The sequence below is a fragment of the Macrobrachium nipponense genome, chromosome 37 (assembly GCF_015104395.2).
Source record: "Macrobrachium nipponense isolate FS-2020 chromosome 37, ASM1510439v2, whole genome shotgun sequence".
In the NCBI taxonomy this organism is placed as follows: Eukaryota; Metazoa; Arthropoda; class Malacostraca; order Decapoda; family Palaemonidae; genus Macrobrachium; species Macrobrachium nipponense.
The window spans coordinates 56,482,200-56,494,380 of NC_061097.1; positions in this window are offsets into that span (position 1 = coordinate 56,482,200).

Here is a 12,181-nt window from a genome sequence, read left to right on the forward strand (position 1 = left end):
CATATGTTTGTTATGATTCTATTATATAAGGTTTTTGTATTTTGCATATTCAGATACACGCCTTCTTCAGAGTAGCTTTACCAGTGAACACCAACAAGAAGATATTGCTTTATTATCGCCCTTCATCCACGGACCTCGGCGACGAGAAATGGAATATTATCTCCAATACTAAAATACCATCTTTTCCTCTTCTTACAGCTAAGAGTGAAGAATTGTGAATGGGTCATATAACTAAAGCAGACCCAAAGCACTGGCGACAAAACAATACCCATCAGTGTTATTGATCATGTTTTATTCTATATTTTCTCTATATAATAAAGACACCTGTGAATGCTCTGAATCTTCATTCGTTGTTCCTCATCAGCACACACTATGTTTTTATTGCTCTGAGAAATTGCTTTTATTTTCGTCCATATAGGAATGCCACCAAGTTACCCTTCAGTGGCAAATCCCTCTTTAACTCAGTCGTTGCCTCTGAATCGTCGCTGCTACTGACAAATTTCATATTGTAGGGGTAATTTTTCGACATATATGAATTTATATTTTGATCGAATGTTTCGTATGATTTTGCATTGACAGAACTCTTCCTCTTACCAAGACAATCTTTTTGTTTATTATAACAGATATAGTTCCCTATTTAGCTTTTTTCCACCCAATAAATGTCTACATTTATCTGTCATTAATTTGCTATCTCATTTTTTCTCTTTCTTTGCTTATGATTCCACTTATTCTGGTTATGACGCCCATTTTAGTTTTCTGTAAAAGACTGTTCAGACGACTTTGTCTGACCTTTCGTACTTTTTCTATCCGCTTTCAAATCTCAAAAACTACTGGGGCTAGAGGGCTGCAAATTGGTATGTTGATCATCCACCCTCCAGTCATTAAACATCCGGAATTGCAACTCTCTAGCCTCAGGAGTCTTTATTTTATTTAAGGTTAAGGTCAGCTCTGCATCGTACGTCTGACACCTCTGGAGGAGCCAACTGCTGACGCATCTTAACTTCACCACATCTGGGGAGCAACTAAGACCAGCGCATCGAGAGTTTCATGCAGCATTGTATGCTGTGCAGAGAACTCGATTGCGCCGAAGAAACTTGTGCGCATTTGTTTTACTTGTTTATGTTAGTTATTCTTCTCTTAAGTGGTTAACTCTCAAGCTAAAGGCCTTTTCGGTTTAGCTGTATAAATGTGTCCATATTTATTCACGACAAGTAGGTCGAGAGAACACAATGGGTTGAAACAGAACCTCCTGGTGCCTCGCTGCTTTGCCTTACCAGGTAAACGACTTTTCATTCATCGGAATTCGGTCTCTGCTAGAAGTGAGCAGAGCTCATTCAACGAAACCCCGAATGCTGGTTTCTGCTTCGGATGAAATGTTATCAGGACCCCGATGCCTTTTGTCTTAACGAACGACAGCGGAGGATATCAAACGAGTTGCTTTGCAATTCATTCCCTTTGCTTACAGTCTTCCTCTGTTTTCATTAGATTTTCCTGCCAGGATTCAAAGGTCCAAAGCTGGTTTTCATAAGCATATTGCGATAATCACTGCGCAAGGCTGTTTAGAATAGATGAAGGTAATTTATCCGCCATAAGAAATATAATGGAATATTTATGAAAACTTCCTCAAATAAATCACGTTATTTGAAGGCACAATTCTTCCATACTGAATGCTGCCTACTGGATGATTTTCAGGCTCTGGTAAAGGCGCTATTGCAGGGAATTTGTTGCTTTTATTATTCCTTAACAAATAAACACGATTTGTAGTACATCCATCTCTTTTTATCTACGTTGTCATTCCATCTAATTACAGGACGGGATGGACGGCAACAAATATTTTGAGCAGGCTCAAAGTTCCGGAGCACCCTTCCCATCCTAGCCCGTCCATGAAGTTTGTAAACAAATCGTAAAATATTGCTATGTCCACTCCATTCAAACACAGTTTGAGTCCATTTGGCAACAATTTTCGGGACGTAGTGAGAAACATTCGGTGTGACGGGGGTATAAGATATCATCAGTAATTGTATAATTCTGTGTTACACATTTTCTATATGCCTCGATATTCTTATCTCATTTTAGAGATTCGATTATTCTGATAAGTTTTTCATCTTGCAGCATCTTCCCTTCATAGAACATCATGACTCCACCCTAGGTCATCAGTAGAGTCAACTGCTAATTCTGATAAAATTTTATTACCATTTGTAAGATTAACATTTTCACCACTAGCATTAGTGTCACCTAAACTCTGTAATACCAAGATATTCTTATTAACATTATGTGTTTGAGATGGGACAGGGTTCCTGGATAATGCATCCACAATTACATTTGTTTTACCAGGAATGTAGCCTATCTTCGCAGAAAATTCTTGTATTACCATATGCCATCTTGTCCTCTTGGGACTAAAGTTAAACCCTTTAAAGAAGTCACAAAGTAGTTTATGATCTGTTAAGACATGAACCTCATAACCATAAATGATATATTTGAAGTTACATAAGGAATTTACGATGGCTAGTGCTTCTTTATCAATAACCGCATATTTACTCCCCTCGAGTAGAATGTTATGGGGTGTAATTTATCATTTTTCCATTGTAGTAGTACACCACCAATCCGATAAACAAATGCGCCAGTAGCAATATAAAATGGTTTATTATAATCAGGAAAAATCAAAATTTGTGACGCAAGTATTTTCTCTTTTAAGGCGGTAAAAATTGTCTGCTGTTGAACATCCCATTTAAAATCTGTTCCTTTTTTTGTCAAATCAGTCAGAGGACCTGCTATTACTGAATAACTATATACAAACCTCCGGTAATACCCACACACTTAAAAATTGTTGCACACCTTTCACTGAGGTAGGTTCAAGGAATTTTCTATAGCTGAAACTTTGTCATGTATTACTTTTAATCAATCTGTTAATACTACAAAATAGCTTCATTTGAAATTATACTGCCTTAATCTTAGAGAAACTAGTTCTAATTTCCTGAGATGTTCCTCAAGTCTGTGTGAAAAGATAACTAAATCATCCATGTATTCATGAAGAATGCCACCCAACATATCTCTAAAAACTGAGTTAATTATCCTCGTGAAGGTTATAGGTGCGCAACGGAACCCAAAGGGCATCCTCAAAATTTCAAAATGAACTCTGTTCGTACTAAATGTCGTGTATTGTGTGCTATTCTACTCCAAAGGAATTTGATGGAAACCTCCCAACAGATCTAATGAAGTAAAATAAGAATATTGACCTACGACTGATAAGATACCATCAGTACATGGGACAGGAAATCTGTCCGGAACTGTTTCATCATTTAGTTGTCTGAAATCTACACAAACCCTCCAAGCCCTGTCTTATTTAGGGACTACTATAAGGGGAAGCTATACGGGCTGACGGATTTCTTTATTACACCTACTTTAAGCATTTTCTCTACTTTCTCTGGTATTTCATTCGGGAATTTCATAGGTAACCTGTATGAAGGAACATATATATTTTACTTGGATCCCTTAACCTTATTTGATGTTCTATTACAGTTGCTTTTCCCAAATAGCCAGTGTTAGCAGTGAACACTGTTAATAGGCTTTCAACATCTTTCCGAACATTTATGTTTTTTATATCCTCTACCAACTTATCTTTTATTGAATTTAAGATATCATTGTCGCTTGATGACTGATCATCTTCTATTTCTGCTACTGATAAAATCCTATGGTGGTATACCATCATAGTTGTGTTTTCATTTATAATTAGTACTTTAAGTGATTGTAAACTTCTATTACTGTTTGATTATTACTATCAACTGTATATATTGCTTCTATCGCAGACAAACCTATAACTTTAATTAATTAATTTAATACCATGATCTCAGTCATAGGTAAGACTTTCTTAGCTAGTTCATTGGGTTCTACTATATACTGTTTTAAACTAGCAGTTACCTGTGAAAAGGAATGATGTCGAGTTGATTCATTTATTTTTTTATATTCCAAGCAATAATAGGATCTTCTTGGTAAGTAACTTTACTATCTGGTACGTCCTTACAATCTGATGTGGATTTAAGTGTATGGGAAGACTTAATGAATGTTCCCTTGATAAAAACATCACTCTTTCTGGAACCATTACTATATTATTCTTACACATAGAGTGATAACTCCAAATAACAACTGGGTTCCTACCACATTTTAATTGTTATTTCCTCTGCCTGCCAGCTTGGCGTTAGTCTCTTCTATATGATAATCTGGAAACGGCAAATGATGAGATTTTAAATCCATCAAATTACGAGGACTACCAGTATCTACGAATAAGGTAAAAGTTTTAGGATGTTTACTAACCGCCTTAATGACTGGCCTTTCCTCTATGCGCTTATAAATAAGTGTGAGTATTCTATTTATATCTAAAACTGAATGATTGGGAGATAAAGTACAATTATGAACACCCTCCCGTATATCTGATTGAACATTACATTGATCAGTCAGTGTATGAAACCTATTACTTACTACATGCAACTCGACATGATCATTCTTAGCCTTAGAGATAACTAAGTTGTCACTAGTTTGTCTTTGACAGTTGAAGAATTCTGTGAAGATGTCGAACTGCCTTGAGTTTGGTCTTAGACCGTATTAACATTGGCTTTACCTTGATGGTTGTTTTGATATTTCTGTCCCTGTAGTTTCTTGCTGTGAAATTTCTTCTGATTATTGTTGTGATTACCTGCAAATGCAGAACTGCATTTGTTGTTGCTCTGATTGTTTTTATTTCTATTTCGATTGTTTGTTCTTCTAATGACAGTTCTGATAACTATGAGTAGTGGTCTGGTGAATACTACAGTATTTAGTCTTACAGTCACCCTTTAGATGACCGACACGATTACAATTGAAACATTTGATTGGCTGATTTGTGGAATTAACCACATTTACATGTTGTAACACTGTGGTATTATGTTTAACTTGAGCTCCATCAATACAAGTTATGATTGTAGGATCTAGAACTGGACATTTAGACATATGCCTCTTCATCTGATTGGTAACAATCTTCTCAGTGGAAGTTTCTTCGAGCCTAGTATCAAAACAACGTACCAATGCATCAGACAACATACCAGTCAATAATGCAAGTTGCATTTTATGAAACACATCCAGGGTTCTCATAGTGTTACCATTTACCCAAGAAGAAGTTAGAAGCGTAGTATGCCATTCTTTAAATTTATCTGCGATGAGGGCTGAACGTGCAGTTATTGATAATTCCTTTCGTTCTGCTATTTTATGTAAACTCCTAAGAGCTAGAACTTCATCAATCTGAACTTCAGTACCCTACACTTCCCTTAACACGATTCTGAAATCATCCCATGACTTAAACCTTTCAAACGATAGTGTTTGTAACCATAGAACTGCATCACCTTTGCCACAGTCAATAAAAGATTTGGCTTCTTGTAATTGACTATCAGGATCCACTATTTTCTTAGCGTCTAAGTGAGCATCAATGGCTGAGATCCAACCTTTCACCCCTTGAGTCAACTGGCCGTTGACCAAGCCTTGAAATGGCACCATGGCTGATCTAGAATTCACAACTGTGAATATATTTTTTGAGTCCAGGTCAGCGCTTGTAGTCGTGTAACTGTTTAGACTGAGATGAAGTTACAAAAAGCCCTCTGACCTAGATGTCGTTACCTTTCATAATGTGGACTGGTTTGCGTCTCGTAACTCACGACATACGGGAAGAAGCCACTGTTACGCTGTCAACTGGAAAAAAGACGGAAAGCTAAAACTTAGTCTACTGAACCGCCCTCATAACCATCTGGGCCATACGTCGCCATCAAGTCACAACTAAAGAGAAGCCTGAAGTTGATCAAATCATAATTATCATCGAGGTAGGAAATCGGAGGGATCGCCCTGCGTTTGGCTGCTGCACTATTGATTCGCAATCCTCAAATAAACCCAAATGCGCTCTAATGAGGTTCGGTACCTGAGCGTGAGCGTTTCTACATATTTTATGCAAACACTTGATATTACGCAAAGTATATTCCACGCGTGAGAGCTCAGAAATGTGAAGTAAGCCTAATTAATTTTCACGGTGAGTGAATCCGTGGAAGAGGCGCCAGTTGCGATTTCATGTCAGTGATGTTGGCGATGTTTCCTCATGACCGGAATTGCCTCTCAGTTTTCAATTCCCTTGTTTAATGTCGTTTATTTCATAGTCTCACACACATACATACATACATACACACACACACACACACACACACACACACACACACACACACACACATATATATATATATATATATATATATATATATATATAAATATCATGAAATATAGAGAAAAAGATAAAGAATGGAAAGAATATGTAATCAGGATACACACACACACGCGCACACACACACACACACACACATATCTTTTTCTCTATATTTCATGATATTTTTTGTTCTTATTTATCTTACAGTTCCCTCCTCTGTATATGTATTTTTTTTTTTTTGCTTCAGTTATTCCGTATATCGTTTTCATTCTTTTCCGCTGTCTTTCCAAATTTTATTTCTTTGTTCTCTGCCGGCATTAGAAGTCGCTGATGTTAATGATGAATAGATAAAGCAATAAACTGACACCTCAAGGAAGGAACTGCGAGTATCAAGACAGAGTCTTAGAAGCTCCAAGACAAGACTGGTTGGTTGCACCTTTATTTTACCCCTTTAGCTATCGACATCAATAGCGATAAGCTACAGGTCTACTACTATATCAGGATTCCCCTCGTCCGTGAGTCGCCTCTGCCGCTCACTCCGTATTTTGTTTTGGGTTCTCTTTGTTTCGGGTGGAATATATCTCAGGAGAGGAGCTGGGTTCATTTGATTTGGGAGGTCACATCGCTAGCTTTCATAGCTGCGTACTAAAACAAAGAACCATTTCCCTGGAGATTCCGTGCTGTCATCTAGTACGCCTGTTTGCCAGATGTACAGAGCTTAAAAGCAAGTTATAATCTTTATAAATCATTTCAAAACTCCTCATTGAAGAAGCTTCATCTCTTGGGATCAAATTTATAACAATATAAAAGAACAGGCAGGACGGAACAACTAAAATTCAGATTTAAATATCATTTTTTTTGTTGCCAAGTTTAAACTCAATAAGAATGTTTTGATTGATCAAATGCTTCTTGTAGCCACTTGATATTTCCTTATCGGAAAGGGATACGGGCTTTTCCTCATTCAATAACACAATAAATGGAACAGCAACAACAATAAAACCAAAAACATGCCAGCAATAATAATAATAACAATAATATGAAGGTAGGAGACCCTCTCTCAGCTTTGTTAAAGAGTATGGCAGCATCAGTGGAACAGATGTTATGTATGGTCTTTTCAATTCTTTTTATTATTCTCTTCTCATCAGGGCTGATATTCGCTAATAGCTGGCCGATGTTCATACTCTGGTTAAGGAAATGTCTTATGAAAATACTAATTTATTGATAAGATAACTAAAAGTGGCGCATGGTCGCCGTAGTTTACAAATCTTAGTCTGGACGTTGTCTAAGGGCGTAACGGAATTCCAACGTTTCCAACCGTATCATAATGATAATAATAATAATGGAGAAACAAATCCACAGTTACGTAAATGTACAGATATTTAAAGATAAATCGGTGCAGAAAATGAGAACCGAAACAGATTCCCGAAAGTTATCTGTACTGACTTATCTTTAAATACTTGTACATATACATAACTGTAGATTTGTTTCTCCATATTAAGACTCATCCTACTATGAGTATTTTTAATAGTAATAATAATAATAATAATAGTTAATAATAATAATAGTGACACATCGTTTTTATTCGTTAAGGAATAATAAAAACAATAAATTCCCTGCAATAGCACCTTTTCCAGAGCCTGAAAATCATTCAGTAGGCAGCATTCAGTATGGGGGAATTGTGCCTTCAAATAATGTGATTTATTTGAGAAGGCTTTCATAAATATCCCATTGTATTTTTTTCTGGCGGATAAATTACCTTCATCTATTCTAAACAGCCTTGCTCAGTGACTATCGCAATATGCTTATGAAAACCAGCTTTGGGCCCTAGAGTCCTGGCAGGAAAATCTAATGAAAACAGAGGAAGACTGTAAGCAAAGGGAATGAATTGCAAAGCAACTCGTTTGATATCCTCCGCTGTCGCTCGTTAAGACAAAAGGCATCGGGGTCCTGATGACATTTCATCCGAAGCAGAAACCAGCATTCGGAGTTTCGTTGAATGAGCTCTGCTCACTTCTAGCAGAGACCGAATTCCGATGAATGAAAAGTCGTTTACCTGGTAAGGCAAAGCAGCGAGGCACCAGGAGGTTCTGTTTCAACCCATTGTGTTCTCTCGACCTACTTGTCGTGAATAAATGTGAACACATTTATATAGCTAAACCGAAAAGGCCTTTAGCTTGAGAGTTAACCACTTAAGAAAAGAATAACTAACATAAACAAGTAAAACAAATGCGCACAAGTTTCTTCGGCGCAATCGAGTTCTCTGCACAGCATACAATGCTGCATGAAACTCTCGATGCGCTGGTCTTAGTTGCTCCCCAGATGTGGTGAAGTTAAGATGCGTCAGCGGTTGGCTCCTCCAGAGGTGTCAGACGTACGATGCAGAGCTAACTATAACCTTAAATAAAATAAAGACTCCTGAGGCTAGAGAGTTGCAATTCGGCATATTTAATGACTGGAGGGTGGATGATCAACATACCAATTTGCAGCCCTCTAGCCCCAGTAGTTTTTGAGATTTGAAAGCGAAAGGTCAGACAGTCGTCTGAACAGTCTTTTACAGAAAACTAAAATGGGCGTCATAACCAGAATAAGTGCAATCATAAGAAAAGAAAGAGAGAGAAAAAAAAAGATAGCAATTGAATGACAGATAAATGTAGACATTTATTGGGTGGAAAAAAGCTAAATAGGGAACTATATCTAGCCCCAGTAGTTTTTGAGATTTGAAAGCGGATAGAAAAAGTGCGAAAGGTCAGACAAAGTCGTCTGAACAGTCTTTTACAGAAAACTAAAATGGGCGTCATGACCAGAATAAGTGGAATTATAAGCAAAGATGGAGAAAAATAAGATAGCAAATAAATGACAGATAAATGTAGACACTTATTGGGTGGAAAAAAGCTAAATAGGGAACTATATCTATTATAATAAATGAAAAGATTGTCTTGGTAAGAGGAAGAGTTCTGTCAATGCAGTCGTACAAAACAGTCGATGAAATTACAGATTCATATATGTCGAAAAATTACCCCTACAATGGGAAATACTTTCGGTAGCAGGGTCTATTCATAGGCAACGACTGAGCTGAAGAAGGATTTGCCACTGAAAGGTAACCTGGAAAAAAAAAAAAGAATCTCACAAAGCCACAGGCATTGTGTGTGCGGATGAGGAACAACGAAAGAAGATTCAGAGCATTCACAGGTGTCTTTATTACATAGAGAAAATATAGAATAAAACATGATCAATAACCCTCATGGGTATTGTTTTGTCGCCAGTGCTTTGGGTCTGCTTTAGTTATATGACCCATTCACAACTCTTCACTCTTACCTGGAGGAAGAAGGAAAAATGGTATTTTAGTTTGGAGATAATATTCCATTTCTCGTCGCCGAGGTCCCGGGGTGAAGGGCGATAATAAAGCAATATCTTCTTAAGGCGGTTATCTGAATATATAAGAGACAAAAAGAATATATAATAAAACATAACAAACATATGAGCATCGGAGCTTATAGGATCGAAGCCTGTGTGTCGGACTCAATACAAATATAATAATAATTATATAATTGGTTATATTTATAACATTTACGCGTTACGCAACGCTATGCAATATCTCTCAACTGAACGCTATTGAGGAACTAAGTTTTCCCGCTCTCGTTACATAACGTCTTCCATACATGATAGGGTTTAATGATAAACGAGTGAAGAAAATCTATATCACTTTCTCCCTCTGTCTCACTAATAAATGTGTTAACATTATTTTCACCTACTTGAGTTTTTATGGATTACCGATGCTCCCTAGTTATTTCCTTTACTATATTCTGAAAATATGTAAGCACAATTAATTTAAACATATCTTGCGCAGTAGTTGTAATTCCGTGGTAATTCAGTCATATACAAACACTTTCATTATTGGCTACACGAATTCATAAATAATTCGCTGCATATCTTCACAGGCATTATACAAAATAAGAACGGTATATATGCATATAATATATATATATGTGTGTGTGTGTGTGTGTGTGTGTGTGTGTGTCTGCAATGCATGCATGTTATAGCACATTTGTTCTTACCGAATCTTCTTAAATAGTCACCTCACTTCCCCACCTTGGTTATGACCCACCAAATGTCACTCAGTACCAGGCGCAAAATTGGCTGTTGAAGTGATCAGGGCCACCCTGGATATTTCATAATAGAGACTGAAGATGTTCCTGAAGTTATTCATTTAATACACTCATTTGCCTAATAATTTGCCATAAAAAATGTGTTGGCCGTAAAAGGTTTCATGAATTCTGAATGACTTACACATAGGATTTAAAATGCACGTATAAAAATTTCTTGGTGCGTCTCTTCTGAAGAATTTCGTGGCAAGAATTCTTCCGCGTCAAATAAAATCAAGTGCACGAAAAACTCAAAACCTCATTTGCAATTCCAATTTCCTGTCTGCATCTTCCATCACTCGAGTCCTCTTTCAGGGACAAGCTTCCAGCCTTTTATGGGGTTATGAAAGATTCATGTAACTCGTTTTCTTTTGTGCTTCATTCTCTGTGAGTGACATCTTTAATGTTACTGATTTCCATTTTCCTTCGAAAAAATTGTGGTTCTATTATTGTTTCGAGTTATGAGATCTAATATAGATAGGTATATAACTCAATATTCTTTTTCTTGTGACTTCTAAGATTATGAAGTAAAATCAGGACTGAATGCAATATGGTAGTAATAAACAACATCCTGTATATTACTGCCCGAGATAAATTAGTCGATATTAAAGTGTCAAAACTTTATCTACGAAATATTTGGTTTTCATACCCCTCTAGAAGGAAATATATACAATGCCATTCAGCATTTTCAATATAAAGTCAATATATATATATATATATATATATATATATATATATATATATATGTGTGTGTGTGTGTGTGTGTGTGTGTGTGTGTGTATGTGTGTGTATGTGAGTATATTTACATAAAAATAAATTTTAAAAAAGATGTACATAATGTCAGATAGTGCTTCTAGTAATATATCTATATACTATAATATATATCTATATATAGTTATATATATATATATAATGTAAGTGATTACATAATAAAAATATGGAATGTTATTCCATATATATAAAAGACTAAAACTAAAGAGGTCAACCAGATTGCTTGCAGGAATGTGATCAGACCAGAGACGATAAGATGACGTATACAATAAAGTAGGCTAAGATAACATGCCGTCACCTGTAGTCATTCATTTGTTTATAAACTTTAGTCCAAGCTTCCTGCTTGAGACAAACACCGTGACCTATAGCTCAAGCGGCCTACGTGATTAGTAACTATGTCATCTGATTGTATGTTCGTATGTTCGAGCTACTGTCTGCTTCCTTTATGATTTGTAACCAAGATGGTAGTCGGAACAGGATAGAGTTAGCCATCATCATTAGCAGAAGCGATCAAGCCATCGTCATTAGAAGACCTGTACAATCATATCTGATCTTCATCATGTAATCTCAGAGAATAGAACTATTTTTTATACTTCGTGTTTTCTACTAGAAACCTCACATCAGAAAAGATATCATCATGAGTTTAACACATCGTCGTCATAACGAAAGAAGATGCTTACTTCGTTAGTTATCATGAAACCCCAAGACACTCCAATGAGTATGGAAGTGCATAACCAACCGACTTAGCGTAAGATTATTGCAAGTCTAACATTACCTCATAGGGCGCCTTATTATACAAGGCAACAGCCCTAATATTGATCCCACCGCTGCCACCAATATTAGGGCTGTTGCCTTGTATAATAAGGCGCCCTATGAGGTAATGTTAGACTTGCAATAATCTTACGCTAAGTCGGTTGGTTATGCACTTCCATACTCATTGGAGTGTCTTGGGGTTTCATGATAACTAACGAAGTAAGCATCTTCTTTCGTTATGACGACGATGTGTTAAACTCATTTTTTCCTCGGCGGCATAAACTTTATATATATATATATA